A 14,704-nucleotide genomic window follows, 5' to 3' on the forward strand; every position below is an offset into this window, starting at 1 on the left:
TTGTGTGGTGTTTGATTAAGCTTTAACGAAAAAAAAAAAAAAAAAAAAAATTTCACTGCTAAACAGAAAATTTCTTACAGTTATCCGTTTCTGCTCCAACCACCCCGCTCCAACTAACCCACACTGTGTACCACACCAGCTGATGTAGGTCTCTTTGTAAAATTCTCTCATTCTTTAAACAGTGCTGTAAACAGTACTGCGTCTGAATAAGATGTAATTCTCCACACAAAACAGTCAACTGTTAATAGCAGCACACTTTGCACACTGTGTTATGCATGGACCTCTCAGAGACAGGAGAATGTTAACATAACTTTATTAACTTTGAGAATATACTGGAATCGTCTTACTCAAGCTGACCACGGAAGTGCTGACTGGAGTTCCACGGCGTGAGTACAGGAGAGGAGCGGGATCCATGCGGGTAATAACTTCAAGGTCCGACAGGGAGTGAGTGTGGTGCTGGGGAATATAAGGGCTGGTGAGTCAATGGGAAACAGGTGTGACAGGTTGGCTTGATTGGAGTGTGAGGATCAGGGACAGGTGTGGAGGATCAGGGGAGTGCTGATGGAGGATTAGCAGGACAGGCCGTTACACTGTGTCCACTAGTTGATTTTTCATGCACATCCCTAATCCCTACCCATGGCTATCAAGGTGTAACTCCACCCTCAGTTATCAGTATTTGATATTTGATAAGTTATTATGTATACAAATGTAAAGGTTGTGTTTATTTTTATCTGAACAGCCATTTACATATCACTGCATAATATTAATCTTTGTAAACATTTTTACATCTTGTACTTATATTGTTACTTCTTATTTCTCCAATGGTTCGCTGTAGCAAAACAAATTTCCCCTTCGGATTCATATATTTCAAGAGTCCACTTCCACTGATAGTACAGTTTGTGCGAAGCAGTGTGAATATTCATTCTCACTCTGGTTCGGACCAAAGAAGGGAACTCTGGTCCAATTAAAAAAGGGATCTCCTGTTTCAGTTCTCTTCAAATGTGAAAACAAACAGCACATCCAGTGACCCAAAGAGAGAAGGTGATGTAGAGCGACATGGTGGATTTCTTGCTGCCTCTCCTGCTGCTCATGTTGGACAGATTGTGGTGACAAATTGATTAGGTTTGAACACCCAAGTAAAAACAAACACCAGGCTCCAGAAATTTATTGTACCACAATTGTTAACTGGAGAAGAAGGTGATGTTTTCAGTCTTGGCCAATCAATGAACTGGATTTTTTTCTTCTTTCTTTTTGGCTTTAGGGAATGTTTCCCCCTATTAAGCAATTGTTGTCGCTGCATGACGTTGTCCAGGTGGTTTGGTCTGCTTGAGTAAAGCACAGTGTGAAAGCAAGCAAACCAAAGGAAGGTGGAAAATTATTCATAATTCTCCACCCAATCGAATCGAGTTCCCCAGATTATCCTGGTGGGAATGTACTTTTAAGGCCCATTTATGCTTAGATATGAAGCCCTTTTTCTATTTCCTGCATTCTTTATATGCATGGTCTCCATTTTCAGGGCTCTTGTGAATGCATAGCCAGATTCAGTGAACAGAGCAGTACCACTGGAAACCATGGGGGGTACTGATGAGCAGTATAGCTGACATGCTCCCAATAATGGAACAAAGAAGAAGATACTGTAATGTATTTAATGTCCTCACAGATTACCACTGTCTACTCTTTTTTTTTTTGCCTCTTTTTATCTATCTGAGAATGAGCATCATCATGATCTCCTCCACCGTCAGCATGTTTGTTATGGTCTGAAACTAATGCCAGAACTCGGAGGTAAACTCTGCACTTCCCTCTGGTGGATATATTGACTAACAACTATGACAATGTACGGGAAGTATGAGGGCAGTGACGTTTGGGAAATGTGACTTTACAGTCTTCAGACTGAACCCAAAGCTAACATTAGCCATGATTTACTTAGACAAACTAAGCCACTGGAGTCTTTTCACAGCAATTAGCTGTGAAGTGATATATAGTCCTACAATACTGCTCATTTTTGTCAGTCTTGTGATACAGGCTCCAGGATCCCACAGACATGTCACAGACATTTCACCATTAATAATAACATCACCCTCATTCATTCATAAATCAATCTACATACTCTTGCGCTCCATGACTTTGGAAGAATGCTGTCGCTGATAGGCTCTGATAACGAAGCATCATGTCAATAACTAATGGCTATACTTGGCTCAGTTGAACTCAGGCGGAAGCGATCACAAGCTGCCACCTCAACATAGATTCACCATGTGGAAGTAAGAATTTTGAGGTCAGGTAACGTGTGAAAATGTTGGCAGACAAAGACAGAAGCCTGGACAACCCCCAGCATCAAAAACAGGTTATAGGGATGAGAAACATTATCTCACTTAACCTGAGCTGTTATGTGAGGTGATCAACTGAGATCATGAAAGAGAGGTTGTGTGTTATCTTAATGTAAACAACACAAGATGTATAACAGCCATTCCTTTCCTCATGGGGATCCTTCGCACCAGGAGCTTTGCCTGCTTGGACTGGGGGTTGTTGCCATGGTGATCGCCCTTTTCCCAGTGGCTGGGGGTTCTGCACTGCAGTCCTACAGCTGTGATGTGGACTCTGGCCTGCCCTGATCTGGGTGGTTGCTGTGCTGGCCTCTGTGGAAATGGGTGGGCTGGCTCTTGGTGTGATCGGATCCCCAAGATATTGTTTCCTCACAGCGGCGTCAAGCCAGATGTTTATTCCTTTTATTATTTTTGTACTAAGAAACAGAAACTGTGGAGTTCTTGTTTGTGTATAATGTAGGGAGGGGGGACGGCTTTGTTTGTGCATATATGTGGACGTCTGTGTGACTTTGAGAGAGACAATGATGTGTGTGTTTTTAAATTGCTATGTCATATAGTGTGTGAAGGCTTGTTTTACTTTAATATGCATACATTTTTTTCATCATGTAAAGCCCTTTCTGTTGCCTTTGGCAAGAAAAACGCTTTATAAATGAAGTTTGATGTGAATTGATTAGCAGCTGCACTTTAATTAACCACCGAACAGCCACTGACAGAACAAGACAAATCCATTTTCAATAAATAAAAATTCATGAAAAATATAGAGGCAAACATTCCACTCTTGGAATAGCTTGAATAATGGGACAACTACACATAACACACATAAGTTATTTATTTGATGGTGGATAAGGTATCCTAATTAATGGACATTTAAGATGACTATGAATTGTCTTCATTTTTATTTAACCGTAATAACATGCTAATATAGCGTTAACTTTGTACATTTAAATTATTTCTACCAGCTTTAAATGTCCAACATTTACATAACTTTCCATTTCTCCACTCTAACCAAAGATGCCTGTTTTTAAATTCCCCTACCTGACTCTGACTCCACAAGGCCGGCCAGGTCGAAGTCTCTTCTACGAGCACGCGCACACACACACACACACACACACACACACACACACACAGAGAACAGCAGTATGAAACCACCACTTTAGTTAGCTAGTTTTATATAATTTAATATACCAATCACCTGCTGTTTAACACACAAATTCCACTCACCGGGGCACCAGGTTGAACCACAGTGTCAGGCTCTCCTCCCCGCCCGTAACTGTGTAACTGTGGTGTCCCCTGAATCGACAGTGGAAACGGAACCAGTAGCAACTGTAACGCAGACTCAGCTGAGACGTGGGCAGCGTAACCCCTCTTTATTGAAATACACATAAATATACAAAGGTCAGTCGAGACAGAACTGAATGAGCCTGGTTAAGGAGAAGAGGATTGTGGATCAGAGAAGGGGTGAGTCCATAGAGATCTGGTTAAGATCTGACAAGGAATAAGGGCAGGAAGGCTCCTTATATACCTTGTGGATCAGGTGAATCCAATACGTCCTGATGAAGATGAACTGATCAGGACCAGCTGTGGCAGATCAGGGAACTGCAGGAGACTGCAGGAGGCTGAGCTCCCTGACAGAACCCCCCCTCTAAGGGCTGGATTCCAGACGGCCCAGAGAGACGGCCCAGAGAGACGGCAGAAAGCCGCGGCGGCAGGAGCCGGATCTCCGGAGGACGACCTGGCGGACGAGTAGGCCGGGGCAGGACCCAAGGAGGATGAGCAGACCGGGGCTGAACATCTGGAGGACGATCTGGATGACGAGCAGGCCAGGGCCGGACCCAAGGAGGGTGAGCAGACCGGGGCTGGGACTTGGGAGGCCGGACTGACTGGGACCGGACCTCTGGACGACTGCCCGGAGGGCGAGCGGACCAGGGCCGGGACCGGATCTTGGGAGGACGAGCAGACCGGGGCCGGGTCATGGAAGGAGGACGACCAGACCAGGGCCGGATCTCTGGAGGAGGCCCTGGAGGACGTGTAGGCCTAGAGCTGACCACTGGCGGATGGGCATATTCAGACCGGAGCTCTGGAGAACAGGCTGGATCTCTGGCAGCGGTCGGGCAGGATGGACCTCCGGCGGCTGAGCAGGCTGGACCTCCGGCAGACTGCCAGAGGGCTGCTCAGGCTGGAGCTGGAGCTCAGGCGGACGCCCAGAGGATTGTGAAGGCTGTCCAGGCTGGAGCTCAGGCGGACGGCCTGACTGGAGCTGGAGCTCAGGCAGGGGCGCCGACTGGAGCTGGATCTCTGGCAGGCGCGCTGACTGGAGCTCTAGAAGATAGGCAGAAGGGATTAGTTCCAACGGACGACCAGGAGGTCGCTCAGACAGGGAAAGAGCCAGGGCCTGGAGAGGAGGGTCTCGCTCGGAGACCCCTTCGGAGACTAGCAACCACCGGCTGGAGAGGAGCGTCGCGACCGCCGACCCCCTCAGAGACATGAACCACCGGCTGGAGAGGAGCGTCGCGACCGTCGACCCCCTCAGAGACAGAAACCACCAGTTGAAGAGAAGCGTTGTGGTCAGCGACCTCCTCAGAAACAGGGACCTTCAGAGGTTGTGTGGACCCTGGAGCTGACCTCGGACCTGTAAGCGCCGGGCAGGACCGTTGCACTGGCGTCGGAGGTAGAACTGAAGCAGCCCGTGGAGCAGGCGTCAGAGACTGAGCAGGGGCAGGCCGTGGCATCGGCGTCGGACGTGGGATAGCCGGTGAAGACCGGGGAGCAGACACGGGAGGCTGCAGGACAGGAACAGACCGAGGCTGAGGCGTCGGACGCTGTAGAGCCGGGACTGACCGTTGCTGTAGAGCCGGGCTGAACTGGGAAGCAGGCGTGGGCGGCTGCAGAACCGGGCTGACTGCGGCTGAGGCGTCGGACGCTGTAGAGCCGGAGCTGACCGGGGAGCAGTCGTCGGAGGCTGCGGGACAGGACAGGACTGGAAAGCCGGCGTGGGTGGCTGCAGAACCGGTGCTGACTGTGGCTGTGACGTTGGACGCTGTAGAGCCGGAGTGGACCGTTGCTGAGGCGTCGGACGCTGTGAAGCCGGAGCTGACCGGGGAGCAGGCGTAGGCGGCTGCAGAACTGGGGCTGACTGTGGCTGTGATGTCGGATGCTGTGGCTCCGGGGTGGAGAACTTGGAGGCTGGAGTCCTCCGAATTGCCAGCCTTGAGCCCTGGTAAGGAGACCATTCAGGACCACTCTTCTGAATGGCTTTCATTTGGTGCAGCCATCGAGTCATCTCCACCTCATTAGAAAAAGGTGGGCCAGCTAGGGGAAGTTCCTCTCTCCTCTTATGACTCATGTTGTTTGGTCGGATCTTTTGTAACGCAGACTCAACTGAGACGTGGGCAGCGTAACCCCTCTTTATTGAAATACACATAAATATACAAAGGTCAGTCAAGACAGACCTGAATGAGCCTGGTTAAGGAGAAGAGGATTGTGGATCAGAGAAGGGGTGAGTTCATAGAGTGCGTTGGTTAAGATCTGACAAGGAATAAGGGCAGGAAGGCTCCTTATATACCTTGTGGATCAGGTGAATCCAATACATCCTGATGAAGATGAACTGATCAGGACCAGCTGTGGCAGATCAGGGAACTGCAGGAGACTGCAGGAGCCTGAGCTCCCTGACAGCAACACACTCACTGACACACTGAAACAGTGTGATTTGACTTTGTTTTCTCTTCATGTTTTTTCTCTGCATTCCCTCTCCATTAACTACTCGTACCGCCCAAAAAATCTTCTTCTTCTTCTGCTTTTCCTGCTGCTGCTGCATCTTCTTCTTCCTCTCATCCGCCACTCTTTAATTTGTGGTTGTCTAGCAACCAGCCACCAGCTGTTAAGGAACGCAGGTCAGGATCAGGACAGACGGCCAAGCTGCTTTCTCTCTGCAGCAGCTCAACGTCACTTTTGACGGAATTCCTCATGGTCTAAACGGGCCGGCTTCGTGGCTAATTTATGACCAGGAAAGTGAAAGTTATGTCACGAAACATGTTGATACGCATCTTTGAGCATTTTTTAGTGGTTATATGGAAATTTGTGACCTTTTCTAGTGGGTATACGGCATATACCTCTGTATCACGTAGACTACACCACTGCATATAACTCATTACTCATAATTAGCATTTAAAGTGAAACCTGGAGGGGCATGATTAGGAGGAGCAGCTGCCTGATCTGAATCAGTGTGGTTTCGTTATTGGATTTCTGTGCTCGTCATAGTCAAAAGTATCTGACAGATAGAGGAACAGTGCGATTTTTCCTGGTCATGGAACAGTGGACCACTTATACACTCTCTTCAGGGTCTTGGAGGGAGCATGGGAATTCGTATATGTAGCCAAAAATTCTACACGTTGTTCATGGACTTGGAGAAGGCGTTCGACCATGTTGCCCAGGGATTCCAGTGGAAGGTCCTCCGGGAAGTATGGAGTACCAGGTCCCCTTTACGTCCGCAGTATTGTTTCCAGTGAGAGTTGGACTCCTCCAAGGCTGCCCTTTGTCACCAGTCCTGTGTATAACTTTAATGGATAGGTGCAGCTGAGGTGTTGAGGGGATCTGGTTTGGTGGCCTCGTTCATGAGTGAGGGAAGGGTGGAGCTGAAGATCGACTGGTGATTGGTGCGGCATCTGCAGTGATGAGGACTCTGCATGGGTTTGTTAAACCAAAAGGCCAAGCTCTCGATTTATCAGCTGATCTATATTCCTACTCTCACCTACAATCACAAGCTGTGACCAAAAGAATGAGAATGTGAATATAAGGGGCTGAAATGAGTTAGCAGTGGCAGGGCATCCGTCTCCCAGATGTGGGCAACCAGAGTTTGATTCCCCCAGGGGACGAACATTAACACCTTCCATTTGGGTCCTTAGGCAAGACCCTTTACGCTACTGCCTAACCACTGTCAGACGCTTTGGATAAAAGCATCTGCTAAATGACTGTAATGGTTTGTTCCTTTTGCTGGTTAGCATGTTATACTTCTCAACACCGACACTGTGGTTTCTGGTGGTATTGCTCTGTTTGCTGTGTCAAGTGACAGATCAGCAAGGCCCCTGAAAATGTTTGTGTGTCCATCTTGCACTGAGCACAAATTTACCTTAAATGTGGTTTGTATGTGTACACCAAATAGCATTTAAGTTTTACTAGGCCTTCTTGGAATCTTGGTTATTCTGGAGAGGGTAATCATGGTATGGCTGGGTGGAATGGCCTTCCTAATCAGAACCCAAATGTTCTTTTGTTGTTGGATTTTTGTGCAAGTAATGAATTGTGGATTTCAAACACCAGTAGTCTGTACCAAGCCACCTTAAATAAAAGGTGGATAATCAATTTTGTATTTGGATCATTAGACCTTGGATACTCGGGTAAAGAGGGACAAGATTGTTAACTGATCACCATCAAATGTGAGTTTGATCTACTGGCAGAGGCCTGTCTTTGTGAAATCTGCAACATGCACCACAGTTAGTTTCTCATACATTAGGTGTTCAAAGGACCTTATAACTGCAGATATTTGAGTGATATGCCTGTAGTCATTTAGTCCTGCGACGGTAGGTTTTTTGGGGAATGAAATGATGGTGGAGAGTATAAAGACGGGGGGACTTAGCTCCAGAGATCTGTTGAAGAGCTGAGAGAGGATGGAAGCCAGCTGATCTGCACAGACCTGATGGCGACACTCCATCTGGCCCCAGACCTTTGCTGATCCTCTGACTCTGGAGCAACCGGTCACTTCTCCCTCGCAGATTCAGTGTGAGTCATGGAGGCTGGCGAGGGGAAAATGAGATGAGTACTGATCCAGGGGGATCAGTCAGTGGAGGTGAGTGCAGGGGAACTAAGAGAAGGACCTGCAGTGAAGAGAGGAACAGGTGTGAAATGCTCCTTCTCAAATCTGCAGTATGAGCAGATTTTAGTTTCTGCCTGTAGACTGGAATGAGTTGAACTAGGCAGTGGTCAGAGAGTCACAAAGCTGCACGGGGAACAGAGCAATAAGCATGTTTCAGAATGGTGTCCAGTATGCTTTTGTCCCTAGTGGGACAATATGATGCACAGACGAATGCTCACAAGACACGGTCAAAACACTCATAGAAAAAGAGATAAATGCTCACAAATTGTTTTACAATCTTATTTTTTAAAAAGAGAAAAAAAATCAACTCAACATTCTGGTTAATGTCACACATCCCATAGGCCTAAACATGTCAGAGGGATCACATCTATCTGACAAATGAAATGGTGATCTTAAAGATACTTGTGATAATGCTCAATGTTCGACCTGATGATGCTCAATGACTATCAACTACCACGAGATCTGTCCTGTCAAAGTTATTTATGGATACTGCTCCTAGCTCATTATATACCAAAACTGCTCAAATGACTCTGTAGGTGTTTTTATTGTGAGTAACTAATCTAGAAAGGGACCAAAGCTTTGTGATGACGTTATGCCAATACTCAAAACAATAGGTATATTTGATGAACAGTGTGAAATGCGGTGATAAGATCAACCAAATGTCATGATGCTAATAGGTTTGAACTCAAGATGACTCAGAATTCCAGGGATGGGTACAAACTTTTATTTGTTTACAATGTAAGGAATGTGCAATCCGGGTCTTCTAAGTTCAGGCTTCTGTGAATATGGAGACAGATGTTAGTAAGCAGGGGGCGGCAGGTTATAGTGCGTAATGGTGTGGCTGACGTACCAGCAGAGTGAGATCCAGCGGGAGAGGGAGGAATCCTCAGGCTCAGAGCCACGGGAATCCGGGGGGGAAATCTGCTGCGTGCTGTAGGAGAAGCTGCTGAGCAAAAGAGGGGTTAGTATCTGGATAGGTTGAACTGCCGGCTAGGCTGACAGAGTGGGAAACGAGAATCCTCGTGGGGGTTAGGGGGAGTAGTCCGTAATCCGTAATCCAAGTCCAATAATCGATTCCAGGGGTCCAGAGCCAGGAGATCCAAACAGAGACAGGCAGAGTACCAGACAGGGGCAGGCTGAGGCAGAATCCAAATCCAAGGCAAACGGGTCAACAACAGACGGGCAAACAGGCTGAGAAATAAGGGCTGGAAGCGTACAGGGTAGAACCAAGACGATCTGGCAACTGAGAGATGAAACAGGCAGGTATATAAAGTGCTCAGCGCAGGTGGAGCGCATCAGTAATCAAGCCAGCGTGCGGGGAAGATGCCTTCAGGGTAGCTGGGAAAAACCGGCTCCGAACCACGGAGCATGACACCAAAGGAGTATACCAGCAGCATCTATAGCGTGTTTAACTTGTATCTCACCAGTATGTGAAATAAAGAGTACCCTCAGGTGTGAAATGACTACAAAGGAAATAAATTTCAAATACATATTATAGTAGTGCATTTGGTTTTGAAAGTATTTGTACATATTTTCATAATTAAATAGATATGTGAACATATTTTATATTTGTATATCTGTTTACGATCATTTCTTATGTGAATATAGATTATAAAAAAAAGTGAGTGTTTGTCTCTTTGTCTTTTAGTGTTGAGCATTTGTCTTGTCAGCATTTGCAGCGGATAATTCTGAAGAGCAGTTTTTGAACAAGAAGGTTGGCAAGCCATCGGACCCTGTTTGCTGAATGTTTACTCTTTACCCCTACGTCCATCAGAAGTATTTGCTCATTGTCACATGATTTCTGCTTCTGTTTGATCTCAGGGAGGAGTTATGAAATTGCTAAAACTATACTGGCCCAGAGACTATATTCTTATTTCTTATGTGGATGGAATAAGAAATTACTGGAATGGCAATATTACTGGTCACATGAGCAGCCTGTATGGATGTAAAATATATTCATCATGAGGCAAACATGGTGTTTCAGTGTTTTTTGGAGAATTTCTTTAAACAAAATACTTCAATTATAAATTGGAAAGTGCATCCATGTTTATATTTCACCTTAAATAAAAAATGCAACCATTTTCTCCCACACTTCAAAACGAATCAGATTAGCTCAAAAGTGCACTGTTGTAAAATTGAAATCAATTAGTTGGTTTTCAATAGCTAAACACTATTTTAGTGTCAGTCTTTCATTTCTGCAGGACTTTTCACACTGAACTGTCTAGGAAGCACAGAAGAGGCAGCACAGTGGCTCTTGAACCAGGCCCTTTTATACTTTCTAGGATCAAACTTGGCAGTAGGTGGGCTGTTGATTTTTAGCATCATCAAGTTTGATATGTTTGGGATCAGTAGGACAGCCCTCTTGCATAAGCCTATATTGTTAATAAGAGTAAAGTTCCTCTCAAATTCTCTTGTATTGACAGGGAGTGATTTCATACAGTTCATGAATGGTTTTAGGTCATTGGGCTCACTACTGGGCTCTTCCAGAAGGTCCAGCATCTCATTCAGTGCTTTGTCTTTGCACAAGGTAAATCGCTTGAACAGTCCTTTAACTCAGCTGTGTTATCAACATTTTCTTGTGTACTTTAGATGTTTTAATGACAAATATGGAAAGAAAGCACAAAGAAAGATGAGTTGATCATGGTCATGTGGTGACATCTTCAACATTGGTAGCAAGCACAAAGATGGAAAAAACTGAGGAAATGTCAACTGTGTTGCCCATCAAGTGTAACACAGGTGACAGGGAATGACACAGTTGAAGGTTTTGGCAGGGTTTAGTTTTATTATTCATGCTTATTGAGCGTAACACATTACCTTGATTATTTTGATATTACACATAAATAGCATGATGAAATACAAGTGTAATAAGGTCGTAAACGTTAACGCGATACGTTTCACATTTTTATAATAAACTTATCACGTTATAATGTAAAGAAGGTCCCAATTTTTTTTATTTGGGTGACAGCTCCATGCTTCCGTATTCAATAACTCGGAAGTAGAAGAAAGAAAGAATGAAAGGAGAGGAGTGAAGATGAAAGGAAGGAGAGAAATGACAAAGGGATAATGAGAAGAGAAAGGACAGATCAAAGGAAGAATAGACAGAAGGGATTGGTGGGAGGGGAAGGGGGATGTTAAGAAACGTTGCAATGTCATAAAGAACTTTTCATTTGAAAATCAATCAATCAAAATGTTTTCTTTTTTTCAAAGAGAGGCTTCGCTCGTCTTTGTGCTATTTTGTTGTTGTGTTACTCATGATTTTTGTGCTATAATGACTTTAAATGTTGGCAAAAATGTAATATAAATGATAAGGGACATTGATAGAGTAATGACTTATATAAAAATGTTCAGTAACTAAAATAATTCAGTGTAATATTGATTTGTGTAAAAAAAAAATAGTCATCCTTAATAATATTCCACAGAACATACATTTTCAGTTCGAAATGCATATTTTCAAAGCAATTAGACAAATAACAACAAAATCCGGATGAATTTAATAAAGCAAACAATTGCTTTATTAAATGTGTAGGACATCATTCATGTCTTCAATAACACAACTTTTGTCCGTAACGCAGTTGACAAACAATGAACTTGGTGTTTATTTTGATTTGAATATTTAAAAACTCCTTAGAGCTTTAGTTTGCCAATGAATGAATTTAGAATAATCGTATACTGTTTAAACAAATAGAATATTAAGCCAAAAAGAACACTGATTTTTCTCACTTTTTTGTTGAAAATCACCCCTAATTATAGAATCACTCACCTGCACGCTTGTGTGGTTTGTCAGGCCCGCCTGCTGTTGTGTGATCACGTTTTTTGAATTTTATCATGCATGTCAAGCAGCGACTGTCTACCCTCGCTGCCTGCTCTTATCTTCTTCTCTTGTGGTTCTTCTGTGAAGCTCTTTTGTTGTGTGTCATTTTGTCCACTTCCTTCTGGAGCATAGCTACTGCTGCTTGCTTTGTGACTGTTTTAAAATAACGATCTTTGTATCTCAGGTCAAGGATAGTTGCCAAGTAGTAAAGCGGCTTGGAGAAAGTGCTTCTAAATCTTTTATTACAGCTTCCAGAGTGTTCTTTGCTGTGCAGACTCCACTGTAGGTGTCAGCTGCCATGCTTAACAAATGTTTTAGCACCACAACAAAGGGAATCACAATAAGCAACTAAGAAAAGACAAAAACCTGCAATCTGCGACTGACGACATTTCCAAGTGACTTTATGGAAAAACAAGCCCAAAGTTGCTTGAAGTAAGCAGACTTGGCAACACTGACAACAAGAGAGACAGCGCTGGAGCAGAAAAACCAATTAGCTGATCACCGACAGTCATGTCATGATTCCAGGAGCAACACAAGAGGTAGAGAGAGAGGAAACAGTTGGCCAGAGAGAAGCATCATGGTATGACACCCATGGCTGAAATAGGTAGAAATGAATACGAGAATGAAATCAGAATCAAACTAAATATTAAAGCTAGTTTTACTGACAATTCATTTAGGAAAAGTCAGGGACTAAACAGGTTTTATGATTTTATTTGATGCAGAGTTGTTTTTGGCAGGCATCTCAGTTTTAGTCTTAGTTTTAGTCGTCATGATGAAAATGCTCATTAATTTTAGTCACATTTTAGTCATTTCTCAGTTTTATAGTTTTAGTATAATTTAAGTCGACGAAAACTCAAAAAGGTTTTAGTCTAGTTTTAGTCAAATTAAAAAAAGTATTAGTCTTTTAACAAATTAATTTAGGTCGATAATACGTATTAAAAAGTGGAATCAATGTTGACCATGTCCATATATCGTTTCATCGCTTCCACCAAACCGCTTCGTCGATGCTGCTGCCATGATTCATCTATGAATGAATAAACTTGTCTGTGTGCGCTGAACGTCTGTGGTGGGCGTGGCTAAGGTGCAGCAGCATTGCTGACTGACAAATTGCGCTCAAAATAGGCAGAAATGTCGTACATTTTTAACGTTGGACAATCAGTCTTTGAACATTTTCGTCTCGTCTCGTCATGTTTTCGTCATCAGAGAGCCATTTTTAGCTCATCACCGTCCCATTATCATCATGAACAAAATGTCACTGAAATAAATTCGTCAATGTTGACGAAAACAACACTGATTTGATGAAGTTACAGAATATGCAAATTTCAAAAGGTCAAAAAGATCATCTTTGCCATTCTTCTTAACTGCTTAGTGATTAAAAATCCCAAAGAGATGAATTAATAGGGTATTTAGGCTACGGCCTGTTCAGATGTGGCAGATGTCCACAAGTCAAAAGTTGGAACTAAGTTGCCTGGAGCAAAGAAGATCTGTCAGTGAAATGCATCCAATTTAGTAATTGTGTTCAGTGTCAATAATCTGTGTTATTGTTCTGTGTAGTAAAAATATATGTTGTTCCATCTTGGTTTCATACTACAGCTTCTTTACACATAACATAAGGTTCTATTTGTGATCATCTTCAGTAGCTATGCCATCACCAATAGGACACAGAGCCTTGGAAATGGAAGGGAGCTGGAAATGAACAAATAGAATATTAAAGCTGTCAGCAGTGTTGAAGGCTCTCACAGCTCTGTCACTGCTTTAGCCTATTTTGCCACTGCATCACCCAGCAACCTCCTTCCTATAGCACACTCGCTCTTGCATCCAGCCATATGCTCACTTGTCCAGAGTTTTGCTGCATTAGGTGGTCATTGTCTTCCTCTGAAAATCAGTTGGCACCTCAGCATGCCCAGTGATAACATCTGAAGCGTTCATGACCTTGTTTCTGAGAAATTGTGTCAAATTCATGTAAATGGAAGAATGAATTTAACACCAGAAGAACTCCATGTGGTCACAAGGTGGTGCTCTGACTTTGAGTCATTATTCATGTACAAACATGTTCAGGTTGGGACTCTAATGGAAACAGAAAAATATCACCTGCTTTGGTCAACTGAGTCCAGAATAAGAGCCACTACCTGTTTCATGGTGAAGGATTGAAATCTCACAGGAAGCCATAATGCAAGAAGAAGAAACACTTGCATTTCAGTAGGCCTTTGCACCACCTTTGGTGCTCGGGCCTAATTAATACAACTTTCAGAGCTATGTAATCTGGTTTCAGTCAGGAAATATTAATTTCACTGCAGCTTACATGAACAGACTGCACATGTCAGATCAGACTGACTTTAATGACTACATGCAATCATCATCTGATTTTTCCACTAAGTAAAGTAATTCTTTTTTTTTTTTTTTTTTTTTAGTTTTGCAGGATGTCTGGGTTGTTCCAGATGGGTGTCAGCTTACAGGAAATGAGCACAGACTTGGTTATTTAAAAAAAAATCCCACCAGGCTGTCAGACAAGAGCTGACGTTGATGCTTTTTAAACATTTATGGTGTCTGATAGCTGAGCTGATAAATGGCAGGTCAGACATGACCAAATCCTCACACAGTTCATGCTCTATGTCGAGCCATAGTTCGTCTAGATGACTAGGTTTGAGCCATTTTAAGATATACTGTAATCTGTTTGTTATGAGAGAGTGATGAAAATTAGGAAAA

At 43.7% G+C, this 14,704-nt stretch overlaps 1 protein-coding gene and 1 long non-coding RNA gene across 2 annotated transcripts in view; one reads left to right on the forward strand and one right to left on the reverse strand.

Moving 5' to 3' along the window:
- Nucleotides 1–14,704, forward strand: part of LOC121654830 (zona pellucida-like domain-containing protein 1) — a 45,936-nt gene that overhangs the window by 21,308 nt on the left and 9,924 nt on the right. The gene's annotated exons all lie outside the window — the stretch shown is intronic.
- Nucleotides 8,897–9,076, reverse strand: LOC121654852. The gene is made up of 2 exons (XR_006013027.1): nt 9,038–9,076; nt 8,897–8,964 (listed from the first exon to the last, which is right to left on the reverse strand). It is a non-coding gene; the product is annotated as an uncharacterized LOC121654852 (long non-coding RNA).

The sequence above is a fragment of the Melanotaenia boesemani genome, chromosome 15 (assembly GCF_017639745.1).
Source record: "Melanotaenia boesemani isolate fMelBoe1 chromosome 15, fMelBoe1.pri, whole genome shotgun sequence".
In the NCBI taxonomy this organism is placed as follows: Eukaryota; Metazoa; Chordata; class Actinopteri; order Atheriniformes; family Melanotaeniidae; genus Melanotaenia; species Melanotaenia boesemani.